The sequence below is a fragment of the Cricetulus griseus genome, chromosome 6 (assembly GCF_003668045.3).
Source record: "Cricetulus griseus strain 17A/GY chromosome 6, alternate assembly CriGri-PICRH-1.0, whole genome shotgun sequence".
In the NCBI taxonomy this organism is placed as follows: domain Eukaryota; kingdom Metazoa; phylum Chordata; class Mammalia; order Rodentia; family Cricetidae; genus Cricetulus; species Cricetulus griseus.
The window spans coordinates 40,244,743-40,259,486 of NC_048599.1; the positions used below are offsets into that span (position 1 = coordinate 40,244,743).

At 39.7% G+C, this 14,744-nt stretch overlaps 1 pseudogene; it reads left to right on the forward strand.

The window, feature by feature from the left end:
* Positions 1-369: 369 nt before the first annotated feature.
* LOC100774142 overlaps positions 370-14,744 on the forward strand; it is a 48,332-nt pseudogene continuing 33,957 nt past the window's right edge.

A 14,744-nucleotide genomic window follows, 5' to 3' on the forward strand; every position in this document is an offset into this window, starting at 1 on the left:
CATCCACTAGACTTGGAGATCAAAAAAATGGGACAAATTTTATAACTAAGAAAAGCAGGCCTGTCTTTCAGACAGAAGAGTGTGAGTATGGTAATGAGTTATAACTGCCACTCAGTATAGGTAAAATATAGAGTCCCAGACATTCTGATCCCTTTCTTGAGAATATGTTAAGCTTTGACAAAGGCAAGAGAAAGGGACATGGTAACATAGGCATGTTTGAGGGACTAGGATTGAACACTTCAGCCAAGCAACAATTTAGGCCAAATAAGGCAAATAGGAAAGTTAGATAGTCATATGGTATATTATCAGATGTGGAGATGCCCATACAGACACAACAAAACCTTTAATCTTCACTCTGAAAAATGGGCAATGTGCAGCTATGGGCTCTTCCCACTTCCTCACACACAGTCTGAAGACATGCTGGGGACGTTTTCCTTCATGACCCTCCCTCCTCTGCAGAGCAACACCTCTGCAGGATTGAAATATGGTAAGGCTCTTACGACACAGGTTGTCAAATGTGAGGGATTAGGTGTCTATAATCATTTGCTGAGAACACACTCCAGTGGCTAACAGGTCACAGGAACACTCCATAAGTAATACATCAAAACGTGAGGTTCAAGTGTGGATTTCTCTTTCCTTGTCTGCCAGTGGGTGAATTCTCTGTGAATTAAAACCAGAGTACAAGCATATTAAAATACATTTGGCTTCACAAATTATAGATGTTTGTTTATGTATTTTGTCTATATCATGGCTATAAATCAAATTCAAATATGTTAATCGTGAAGGAGTATGTATAGGAGGAGGAAGCTGTCAGTTTCTTTGTGAATGAAACTTTCAGGTTTTAAATTCAGCACATTGGTGACCATAAAGTCAAAAGTTTAGTTGAACTGTTAAATTGTCCTTACTTATAGGCCTTTCCCCAATCCAGTCCATTCTCTCTCGGCTTCCTAACTTCAGGGTTCCTTTCTTCTCTATCCTGTTGCTATCCTTTGACTTGGTCTGAATAGACTAAGACAAAAGTGAACAGCTGCCAATTTTTTAGCTTAGAAATAATGTGTGCATGTTGCTGCTCTGACTCCTGGAATCTTTCTAAGCTATCAAGTGAAGATATTCAGGTAACCTAGGGATGAGCCACCATATGGAGAAGAGCCCATTGTCTCACCTTAGATCACTGAACAGATTGCTGTGAGAACATTGCCAAGATTAGCAAGTGTATGACCTATTCACTGAGCAAATCCAGCTTAGACCATAGACCAGCCAGCTAGCCTGATGATACACAGAGAATAATAAGTGTTAGTGCTTTGTCCCTTAAATCTCAGAAGCTTTTTACATTTTCTCTTGTTTTGCATAACATCTAACTGACACAGAGCATACTCCAGCTATACAATACTGTCTCCTAGGATTTTAGGGTCTAGTTATGTAGCCCAGGCATATCCTGAAGTCATAATAGTTCTGTCTAGGCTTCCTAAATGCTGGAATTACAGCCATATACCACCATGCCCAGGTTCTGAGGAGTTAAAATATTCTGATTTCTATTCTGCTTCCTCCCTAGCCTAAGAACCTGTCAAATCTGTCTGGGGATTGCTTTATTTTGTTTCCCAGGTGATTCTGAAGTATAGCCTGGACTAGGAATTTCTTAACCTACAAATCCTGCTCTGACTCTTCAGAATATTAAAATTCTAGGTGGTATATTTGCTAACATATACCTAGCTAATTCTAAGACATGTTTGCTCTTGCACTCCTATCACGAGTAGAATAAGACAAACATCTCCCAATTGGTCTTTCCAGGAAATGAGACAGCAATTTCTGCCACTAATAAAAGCATGCAATCATGGGGGATGTCCTTCTGTATATGTGTTTCTCTTATTGGTTGATGAATAAACACTGTTTAGCCAATAGAGACAGGAAGATAGGCAGGATAGGAGATGAGGAGAATGATGGGGAGAGAGGCACAAAGGCATAGCAAAGAGATTCCATGTAGCTGCCAAAGGAGTAACAGGTCTGGGCATTCTCTGGTAAGCCAAGACCACTTGGAAATAGATAGAATTATAGAAATAGGTTAATAATTAAAACAGAGGTAGGCAATAAGAAGCCCTATCCATCAGCCAACAATTTTATAATTAATATAGCATCCCTGTTCTTTTTTGGGGTTGAAGGGCAGCGGGACCTGGCTGAAAAGAAAGACAAGCTACAACACAGGGCCATAGCTTATGAGGTATGTGGGAAAGGTTAGCCTTCAAGATCTCTGCCTTTGCTGTGGATGCTAGCTTGAAAAGATCATCATTTTGGCTTAATATTTAGCTTAGAGCTTTGGCATAAGAGTATATGAATGTAGTAGCTCTTTCAAGGAGGAGGCAGAGGACAGGCATTAAGAATATTACACTGTTTTTACTTTCTCATTAAATATGTGTCATAGTTGGTCTGGAAGACTGTGTGATCTAATGGGGAGGAAGAAGACTGAAATAAGTTTTTACTGGAGCATAAGATCGTGGAGCAGATCCTGCAGTGCCACAACCGCTGGACAAGTATACTCTTCCTCTCCTAAACTCTAGGAGTATTGGCTGCCATCACATCACACTTGCCCTTTTTCTGGAGAATTGCCTCCAGTAGACAAACACCACCTGTCATGAAACACCTGGGATGTTATACCTCATGCCACACCTGGAAGCAAGTTGTAGCTGACAAATGTTTAATAAACATAAAAGCCTGACCCATATTTTTCTCAATCCAGGACAAGCTTCTGCTTTGATTCTTATTTTGGAGTACCCACTGGAGCACTCTAAATCTTTGTAGAAACTTTGCACCTCCTGACCTCCTCCCTTGCCCCACTCTGCCTCTTAATTCTCCTTTTCCCCTGAAGTCCTGGACTGATCAATCCCTTATTCTAGACTCCTCTATTAAGTTTTTAGGACACACAGCCGAACAAAGTCTTTCTGAAAAGTCAGTGACAATCCATCACATGCTGCCTCAACACCACTCTGTCTTAATCCCTTCTGTCTCCCTGGCTCCATCGAAGACACAGCTCTCTCTGTCTTTAGTTCTATACTACAAAGTTCAGTTTCTCAAAACCCAGGCATCATTTTGGCACTCCATTCATAAAGATTCTTCTGCCTCTATCTAAGCCTTCTGATGTCACACCTCCCAGGTGACCTTCATCTTAGGCAAATCCCTCTGGAAAGCACTCAAGTTCAAAACAGAGCACTCTTTCCCATCAGGAAACCCCCTTCTTCCCCCAACAAACACTGAAATTATCCACTTCCTCCTCCACTTAACATCACAAAGGAAATATTTCCTTGCCCTTATGTTCAGAGAGTCCTTATATGCTGTCTTTATGCATGATACTCTTCTTTTGGTTTATTCATGTGTCTTTTTGCCCCACTTAAATAGTAGATCTTTAAGAATAATAAATTATGTCATTTTTAAAACCTATGTTCCATAATACCACATGCAAAGGATGTGTATTGACTAATGAGCTAGAAGGAAAAGTCAAAAGTTATATTTAGGTTCCCCAGTGCAAAGGATACACAATCTAACCTCACTGTCAGAGCACAGAAAAGGTTAACTAAGTATTTGGGACTTGCCATTTCATAGTATCACATCTTTAACAATTATAATCTCTACAGTAAGGACACAATCCTCTGAAATACTTAAATGCCAATTTCCTAGTTAATTGTGAAGATAGATACATTTTTCCTCTGTGGTAAAAGCTGCTGTTGTTCCACATAATGACTTTAACTGTAACGGAAATGAGGCAGGACAAATCAATTTTTAGCCCTTGGCAAGTTAAGTTTGTCAATACAGAAAGCAAACAGTAATAGAAATTGGTAGTGAATATTATGGTTTTATTCTAATATTCCCTTCCCTTTCTCTTTCTCTGTTAAATTAAAAAGCCTATAATTAACACAATTATTCAGCCAATGTAAAGGTCATCTCTATACCATTAAGAACATCTTAGTTTTCAACCAATAGTGTGGGCAAGGGGTTAAATATAAGACTAATATTAGTAAGTGGGATGTGGTTTTACTCTTATTCAGTTAAGGTTGGCAGAAAATGAGTCTCAGAAACAAGGGAATGGGCCTAAGACAAAAGAAATTCATACTCACCTCAAATTGCCTTAATAATTTCCTATATAAAGACTCAATTATTTTATGTTTTCTCTAGAAATCTGAGTGGCCAGGGTCTTTAATATAATGTAACCGAGCTCTCTATCTCTCTATGACCTATGAGAGAATTTAGCTGTGTCACACGTGAAAAGGGACAAAGATCATATAACATTTTAGGAATAGGGGATGCTAAGAGAACAGTCCTCCAGAACTATAGAAGCATGTGACAAACTGGGGCTGCAGAAGGTCATGGTACAGATGATCTGTCATGGATCTGATACTTAGTGAACAAAAGCTAAAGATGAATCAGTTGAGTAAGTGGACCCCAAGTTCTCAAGCTTGGATATCTAGAATAAAAGAGGGATAGATGTTAGATTTGGGAGAGAAATAAAGCGGGGGTAATGGCAAGGGTCATTGTACAGTGGAGACCCTTAGAATCTGGCCAGTAAGCCTTCCAGAAGAATTTTAAGAAAGACCTGGGACTTAGTGTTATTTAATTAAATGCAAACATCTGATTGCCACAGTGACACCATTCCAAGTGCAGCCACAGACCAGCAGCCTTTTCTGAAAGGCTATATGAGTGAAACACACTTTCCTGGACTCCACCTAAGCTACTGACTTAGAAGCTGAGATGAAGCCCACAGTGCATCTGAAAAGTTTGCAGATGATTCCATGCGCTCTGAAGTTTGGGGAATAGTGGGCTAGGAAGCTGTCAAAATCACTAATAATAGGGCAGTTGCACATAGGAATTCAGAGCAATTGTGACAGCATGCACAAGAGTTGCACAAATTCAAGCCAGACAGCATCCCAGCATGAAGCGGGGAGCGCAGCCTGAAATCCCACTACCAGCTGAGGAGCTATTGCCTTTTAATAGCTGAAGGAGAATCAATTTTCTTTAGTGACATGACCCATTGTATGTCTACCATACTCCACAGTAGGCTCCGCTACCAAGATTAATTGGGCAACCTAGAAAGGACTCATTGAGAGAGTGGAAAAGAAGAAAAGAACTCAAAGTTTGTTGGGCTGGCAGGTAAAGATTAAAGGGTACATATAGGAGAAGATGGCCTTGGGGGTGATCAAAATACACTGTACAAAATTGTCAAAAAAATGATAGAAGTATTATTTTTTAAAGAAAGTATATATTCCAAAGGGAACACATATTGGCATAATGGAGAATTCTTTTACAGGCCCCCAAACTCAAACAATGTAACAAAAGATTCCCAAAAGAATTTGAAAATACAGTGCATTTCATCACAAAAATCAAGAATAGATAGAATTACTTGTGCACTTATCTAAGATTGTCTTTGACAGACTGCTAAATACTGTGTGAAGATACAAGCTAGAGTCAGCAGCAATAGAAAGGACCTCTTGACAGTGAATCAAAAACCTAGACTGCACACACACACACACACACACACACACACACACACACACACACACACACACACACACACACACGAATGGTGACATGACAGATGCTAATAATCTAGCAGTGGCAGTTCTTTCAGCTGTGTTTTGGTGTCTCTGCCAAAAGCATGTGTCTTTAATTCCATACCAAACAGACATATCATCCATCTAAGAAGCTGCATCACAATACATGCTGGAAAGCTGCAGTGGGTCCCAGAAGGAAATACAGAAGAACTCTGGCCTTGCTCACCTATAATTTATCAATTTTATTATTTCTCGCACAAATATTGCATTAGGTTGCTTTAATAACTCTCCTCCAGCAAATGAATTTCTCTCAAATGTAGACTAATAACAGGCACAAAATAAGTTCTCTCTGCTCCCCAATGCTGAAAGAAAATTACTTCCACACATTATAGCTCAGTAATGACAGCATTTAGTGTAAACCCCATCATCAGGATGATCACAGAATGGTCTGGAAAGTGCCTATTTCCACAGAACACTGAACTAGGCTCATAATTCTGGAGAGAAGTGTCTGGCTTTTGTGCGAGGCACTGACTAGTAACCTGTAAACTCTCATTTGTTTCTCTCAACCGATGGGGGTAAGGGATACGCTGTTAAGAGGACATAACTCCACACAGAAACCTGTACATTCAGTTTCAAGGCTGAGAGGTCTTTGTTTGCTGTACAAGTTCTTTTTTGCAGCTTCTGTGTCAACTGTCTTACTATTGTACTAAGGTTTGGTGAAATCCCTATTGTCATACAGAGAATGTTGGCTCTCAAACCTAAGGAGGAACTTGTGGTTTTTACTTTCTTCTATAACAGCATAGTGACTACAATATTTAGTGGCCAATTTACTCTTAGCCACTATTAGCTCTTGCTACTATATAGTAGATGTGCTGATCATGGTACTACATAAATAGAGGAATAGAAAAGGGCAGTCTATGGGGCCTCTAACAGTGGAGCCAGTGTTTATCCCTAGCACAAAATGGACTTTGGGAGCCCATTCCCTATGGAGAGGTACTACTGCAGCCCAGATACATGAAAGAGGACCTAGGCTCTTCCCCAAATGATGTGAGGTACTTTGATGGTTCCCTGTGGAGGGTCTTACTTGGGGAGTGGGTGTGGGGTTGGTTAGGGTGTCAGTGGGGAGCATGGGAAGATAGGAGGGTGAGGGAAAGGGGGGATTGATATTTAAATAAGAGTACTTCTAAAATAAAAAAAATTAAAAATTAAAAAAAGAAAAAATGGACTGTTCTCAATGGCATTTCCAATGTCTCAAGAAGGCGACCTTGATTAAATCACTAAACTCTCAACTCTCCCCTTGTGTTACTAAAGCAATGGTAGTAGGTTATAATGTACTTAGGTTCTTTCCGTCTCAGACAGTCTAAGTACCCATATACCCTTGCCATGATGTGTTTCTCATTATGAAAATTAATTACAAAATGGTCTTACATATTAACCAGATGCACAAGATTTTAGTGATTTGTATATCCTTCATGCTAAACTTTGAAAGTTTTATCTTTTGTTGAAATAGAACACACAACTAGAAAAAAAATACACCAAAGTTTACACCAACAAGAAATTTCATGATAAATATCAATATGAACAATTAGAAAATGAGAATATTGTTATCTTTGAGTCTGCACAGAAACTATGTTTAAGGATGCTGGAATGCTGGAGATGTAAAGCAGTCCAGCCATTATGGACATTGCCATGGAGAGTCCAGAGAAAGTACAAACTGGGGTCTGTGAGATAGTTCATCATGTAAAGGCACTTGATGCCAATCCTAAGAACCTGATTTAGATCCACAGAGCATGCATGTGGAAGGAGAAAACTCACTCTGGGAAGTTGTCTTCTGACCTCTCTATGTCTGCATAACACATGGAGGTATACAGGCACACACACACACACACACACACAGAGAGAGAGAGAGAGAGAGAGAGAGAGAGAGAGAGAGCAGGAGAGGAGGAGAGGGGGGAGGGAGAGAGAGGAGGGGAGGGAGGGAGGGAAGGGGAGGGAGGGAGGGAGGGAGGGAGAGAGACAAAGAATAGAACTACTGTGTGACCCAGATATCCCATGCTTGGATGTAAACCTTACAGGAATTAGCCAACATTTAGCAGAGATAACTGCACACTCTTGCTTATTACAGACTACTCACACTAGCCAATGTATGGAGCCAGCCAAGGTATTCATCAACAGAAGAAAGGATGAAGAAAACACAGTGCGCATGCACATGCACACACACTATCTATATCTATATCTATATCTATATCTATATCTATATCTATATCTATATCTAGTGTAGTTTTAATCAGCCATAAGTAAGAATGTGTTTACATATTTGGCAGGAAAATAGGTGGAATCATAATGTAAAGCAGTCTCACCAAGCCAAGTCTCAGAAGCTTTCTCTCTTGGGGGTATGGAATGTATGAAAGTAAAGGGGACTCATAGATATATGAAAGAAGAAACAGGATGTGGGTGATAAAAAAGGCAATAGATGGAGGAAAATAATCAAAGTATATTATATGCATTTATGGAAATGTCATATTGTAACCCATTCCTCTGTACAATTAATATAAGCTAATAAAAATGATGGCTCTGTTGAAAGCATAGAAGAAACTATTTTGGCTAGAAGTTTGGCTGCTGATTAAAAATAATACCAACAGAAACAACAAGAATCAAGTTAAGAAACAAAAGAGAATAACAAGCATTCTGGATGGGAAATATAGAATAGATGGACTGAGATAAATAATCTTCACATTGTAAGTCCCCAGAAAGCCATTGTGATGCCCACATTAACTGGTCACCTAGAAGGAACCCCAATGCAACATCCTATTTAGAGTGAGCTCGTATCTAAATGCCTATTGCTGCTGTTGCTTTCACCGGGTCTCCCCCTTGAGTCCCATTGTGCTGTGACCAGTCACATTCACTTTTGCAGTTTTCTTCTCAAATTCACAGCACTTTTTCCTCTCTGCCTGGTGGAAACATTTTCAATACAGACAGACTGCATTTTCATTGGGAATGACAGTCAGCAGGCTGAAGCAGAAAGATTTTCCTTTCTCACTGCACGATTGTCTTTGAAGCATACCTCAATGCTAAATTCCAGAGGCATTTCCAGTTGCATGCACACTGTCCCTACACATCTACACCAGCTTTAGACATAAAGACTTCATTAGCATTCCAAGACAAATCTCACAACTTCTACATCTAAAACCATCTCTAAGAGAAGTAGTTTGAAAATGTAAACATTTTACTTTTTACTTTAGCTTTAAAAAAATTAACAGAAAGAAAAAAGAGAAAGAAAGAAAAGAACTTTTAACTCCTATTGAGAAGAAAAGAAAGGCCGACAGGCTTTTTTGGGGATGCTGTTCCTTTGAATTCGGAAGAAGCAGAGTAAAGTAAATGACTTCTACTTCATTGTAATTTGCTCACACAGTTGCCCCTCCTGCAGGAGCCATAGGAACTCAGAGATACAGAATTGAGGAGAGAGAAGTGAGAGAGGAGGAGGCAGTATGGAGTTCTGCATCTGACCATCCTAGACCCCTGGGCATAGAGAGCAGTGGGTGTTCACATGAGACTTTCCCTAACAATGTCTTTTCCCTCCTGGTGATTTGCATTATCTCCTCCCACTATGTTCTTTCCCACTGAAGTAGAAGTACCCATTACTGGAGAGGGGTGTGTGTACACAAACAAGGGGAGGGTGGAGAACTGGACATTCAGATCTGAATTCCAAAGTAACCCAGAAGGCCCATTTCTGTCTGAGAAATGAGTAGGTAAACTCCAGAATTCATCTGCAAAACCAGAAATGTTTTTGTTTCATTTTGTTGTTGTTTTGTAAAGTTTGGAGGGCTCAACAGAGACAGTGGAATAATTTTGTTTTTGTTTGTTTTACTAACCAAATGCTAGAGAATCTGGAGGATTTGAGAGAGAAAATGATGTGACTTCCAGGACATTTTCTGAACCACAGGGATGGAAATGAGTCTTCCTAGAGATCTGTCATCAAGGGAAACAAGCATGCAACTTCCTATTCGGACCTCTGAGAAGGACATTTCAAGCAAGCATCACTAGGATGCTTGTACTGTATTGACAGAGATAATCAGGAGCTCCTACATCAGTCTTGGTCATGGCCCCTACCTATGACACACTGGAATGTTTTTTGTTGGTGGTGGTTTTTGTTTTTTTATTTATTTTTATTTCATATGAATGTGTGAGTACCCAGATGTATATATGAGCATGTGAGTTCCTAGTGCTTCTAGAAGCCAGAAGAGGGTGTAGGATGCCCTAGAACTGGAATTATGGGTCATTGTGAGGTCACCATGTAGTTCTGGGAACCAAATTTGAGTCTTCTGCAAGAGTAGCAAGTGCTCTTAACCAATGAACTATCTCTCCAGCTCCAGGAAGATCTTTAGGATTTCTCAACTCCAACAACAATCATCCTTCATCACCACCACTGAAGAAGGAAGACAACAGACATCACAACTAGAAATCATATCTAGGATTACAGACATGTTCAGAGGATACTGGTGTATAGGGTCAATGGACAAAGATAAACAGAGGTAGTCTCCAAAAATCTTAAGGAGAAGACAGGAGGTGCTAAAGAAATTTTTACTGGATCCCTTCCTCACAGGGTATACATCTGTAATGTGTACCCTGAATCTGGTCATGCTGGAAACTACAGAAAGGAAAAGGAGTATGGCCTTCAACTTAGGAAGCATTTCCTCAAAGTGCAAAGCACTCCAATATTTATATCAGAGAGTTAATATTTTGAACCACAGGGAGGAGTTGTCTTAAAGATGGGGCTTATAAGCAGGTAGAAGCTAGTCACAGAGAAGGCTAAGGGGTACTGCTTGTCTGAATGTCAATGTAGTCACATTATAATAGCATCAGGATCCTATGTGGTGATGAGGAAAACTGCTTCCTCGTTATATGCCCATCTTCCTAGGAAAGGCATATATCCCATGAAGCTGGAAAGCTCAGTGTATATAATTAAGCCTTCTCCAGCAAGGGTGGGAGAGCATCTTTGCAGGCTGTAAATAAAGAGTCCTCATCCATCAGCCTCCCTTAAATAACCACAGCTATTCAAAAGCCCCATCCCATCACTTACATCAGCAACCCAATAATCTCACCTCAATGTCCTATACTGTCTCCTTCAGCTATCTCCTCCATTTTATCTTGGTAGCATTGAAAGGGGAAAGCATTATCCTCCATCTTAAATGAGTCCTCTGGTGTACATTCCTCAGAAGTAAGCCATTATCTGAGTCTACTTTGAAACAGTCAATGGAGATGATGGGAAGCTCCAGGCTAATGTTCCTTCACTGAATTTAAAGAGTTCTACAGAAGGAACAACCAAGACCAGCACATCACTTGGGAACTTGTTTGATGCAAACGTTTAGGATTCCACCCATATCTACTGAACAGAAACTGTATTTTGGCTCTGTTGAAACAAACCGCACCACGTCAGACCACCCCCAGGCCATAAATATTCACTTTGAGATATGATATCTCTAGAAACCCATGCAGTCTCTGCTTGTTGAGTTGCACTAAGGGTTGATGGTGTTTCAGGATTGAAGCCCTGACATTCCATGGTTCCCATTCCTCCAGTATCATCTGAGCAGATGCCACCAATCATGCAACAAAAATCTCAGTTCATTCCAATTATGAGAAAACCTGCCCAGATGTGGACACTAAGCACTTCCTCTATGGCCCCAGACCTCCCTGCTATGGCTTTATGACATGAAGAAATAGAGAAGGCAAAACACCAGGGCAATTTCAGTACAGTCAGCTTTTATCTACACTTTCCAGAAAAGAGCTATCTTACCAGAGTGTGGGAATATTACCCAATTATACTAGACTAGGGGATCAATATTCTTGATCAGCATATCTATCTTCTTTATTTTTAAAGATGTATTTATTTATTATGCATGCAGTGTTCTATCAGCATGTTTCACTGCACACCAGAAGAGGGCATCAGATTTCATCATGGGTGAGCCACATATGGTTGCTGGGAATTGAACTCTGGACACCCAGAAGAGTAGTCAATGCTCTTAACCTCTGAGACATATCTCCAGGCCAGCAATCTTATGTCTATGGTCTTCTTACCACTTAAGAGGTGGAGCATTGGCCAGCACTACAGTAACACCTGGGAGTGTGTTAAAGTTTGCATTTCAGGCCTCACCCCAGAAATACCAAGGCAAAAATCTAATGTTTTTTTCCAGGAACTCAGGAGCTTGGTATATTCATTAATGTTTCAGAAGAGGTCAACTTGCTAAATGGTTCTCCACTTGGGCTTCAAAAAACAGTCACCTAGGAATATATTAGAAAAAACCCTATAGGTTATTATTCAATTAGTATGGAGTAAGTTTTTGACATTAATATTTTTATTTTTAGTTCCCTTGGTATTTCTAATGTGAAGCTTAGATTTCTGGGTTAACTGAGAGATTTGGGAATATCAAAGTCTACTGAATGAAAGGTATAAAACAGAAGAAGTATACATACTAAACACATTCTAAACTTAGCCCATTTTGAAGTATGAGTATCACTGAAAATTTGTTTCCTGTAGGTCCTTCTCTTAGTGTGTTATGCACTATTATAACAGAATGCCAAAGACTGGGTAACAATAAATGTATTAGCTTTACAGTCCCTAAAGTGCTCATATGATCCATATCTACTTAGAGCTTCTCTATACTTCATGTTTCCACATATTTGTAAGAATCCACTGGAAGGGAGAGGAGAAGGGATTGACATGTGAAGCAAGCGTGTTCCTAATTTGAACTAATAAAAAAAGAATCCACTGGCATATACCTACTCATGAAGGTTGGCCTTTCATGATTTAAGCACCCATGAAGAGTTTTACTCTGAGTATCACTGCACTGGGCACCAAGTTTTCAAAACAGAAACACCCAAAACAGAGCAACCCTTTTGAATAACAATGAAAATTGAAGCTTTGAAAGTTTACTGAATTTATCCAGGATTCTAAAGTAAAAGGTTATGAAGAGAAAATCCAAAAGTGTACATTGAATACATGTGCTGTATCGGATAAACATGAAAACTAGAGGCACAGAAATTTTCAATGGACTATTAAGAGAGGAAAATCAAGGTTCTGACATGGTGAAGCTTAGATGAGATTTGGGATTGACTTGTGGTAAAATCAAATATCCACAAGGGAAACCACTTGCATGGTTTCTCAGACTCTTCATGAACAATGTACAAAAATCTTCCTTTCTCCAGCCCTACTTAGTCCTAGTTCTGTGAGTAAAAGCTTAGAGTTAATAGGTAAGTAATTGGAAATATAATATTGCTGCTTCCACCATGGCAGCCTCTAATGAAGAACACCCATTTTTCTGTAATCTGCTACTATAGACCCCAGCTATCACAGCTATAAGGTTCCTTGAGGCAATGGAAAGGCAAACTATTTAACTACAAGGGCAGGGTCTCCATACCAACTATACCATGATTCCCATGGCAAATTTCCCATCTACTATGACTTTTGAAATGAAATGTAAATGCCCATTCTTCATGTACTTCATCTATAAGACAAGAAAGTGGTCTTGTATCCCCTCTTTCACCATTTGTTGTAAACACTGAAGACGATATATGGGAAGACAGAGTGAAGTTCACATTGAAGATATTTCTTACTGCTCTGTGTCGGGGAATGTTCTTGTGCTCTTCCTCACTCACTGTAGCTTCCACACCATCATCACTGAAACATCCAGGTGATCCTTCACTGTAGACACACACAGCTGCATAGCTCAGTCTCAGCACTTTGCATCACAGAACAGCTGGCTGAAACAGAACAGTAAACTGAGTTTATGGTTATTTATGTATAACTTCTTCTGGTAGCTGATCACAAACCTCTTGAAGTCAGAGACTATCTGGTCCTCATCAGGCCCCAGCACCTAGTCCAGTGCCTGCTCACAGTATGTCTGTGATGAATCTCTATAGAGTAAGTGAATGCATATGTGCATTGGGGTTGGCCTTTAGAATCAACTAGCTGTATTCCCTAAATCCCAAAGATCTTCCTATTGGCCCACAGGATGACAAAAGTGTATTATCACATGATTTTTTTTTCTGTGACTCTTTATTAGTCATTATTCCTCCATTCTGAACCATCAGGTAGCTATCTCCTTCTCTTAGCTGAGGTTCAGAAAAAAACTCAAGTTCTTGTATAAACTCCAACATGCTTCTGCAATGAGCTTGAGTAAGATGAAACCCATCTACTAAGTAATTTGGAAGAACATTTAGAAAGGTATTTTCTTCATTTAGATTTCTTACTGGCCCCCCCACCTTGTAACTTTGTAGAGTCAGTTGTCCCCCTACCTTCATATGGGTTTAGGAAGCAAACTTGTGTTATCAGGTTGGCTCAGCAAGTGGTTTTATCTTCCCAGCCATCTCACCAGCCCTCCATCAAGAAAGATGTAAATAATTTTAAAAAGAAGGCCTAGTTATTTTCCAAAATTTCTCTTAGAACAAGAATATGGGGATGTTTTCTAATTTTGGCCAATGGAGCCTGGTAACAAATTTGCTAGAGACTAGTAAGGGGTAAAGAAATCTTTGTCACGTTGAAAAAATATTCAAGGGAGAACCATTGTTCTTTTTTTCAGCCTGATGTTTCTATGGTTACATATGATGCCCAAAAAGTAACACTCAGCCTGTAATTATAAGGGGGCTCTAATAAGATGAGAACACAGGCAAGAAGGATGGGTCCTTGTGACATCAATGAGCCACTATCACATCTTTGGAGACAAGATTTGTTGTTAAGTGATGGAGTACCCAAACCCACAGTTGGACTTCATTGCCTGTAGTTGAGACATATTGATACAACAGGAAGTTAATTGCCTTGGCTAAGAAGACTGGATTGCCATTAACAAAATAAAGCAACTAACATTAAGGCAAAACAAAAAAGGAACTAACATTACTGGTCCAACATGAGCATCACACTTTATCAAGAACAATGCAGAAAGTACCTCATTAAATCCTCAGCATACTCTAGGACGATGTTAGGAATATTCTGCTTTATAAAAGAACACACAGAAAGGTCAAGTAATTTACCTAAGATCAAATAGTAAGTTTCAGTTTTAGAAGCCCAACTCATGTTGATCCAGTTGAAACAGAAAGAGGTATTTGTATGCCACATGCAGAGTTAGTGTTCCCTTACCATTACGTCATCCTTTTGTTTGGCCAAGTGCCTATGATCTTTTTCTGTGACTGGATCTGGTAGGGAGACTGTGAAGCATA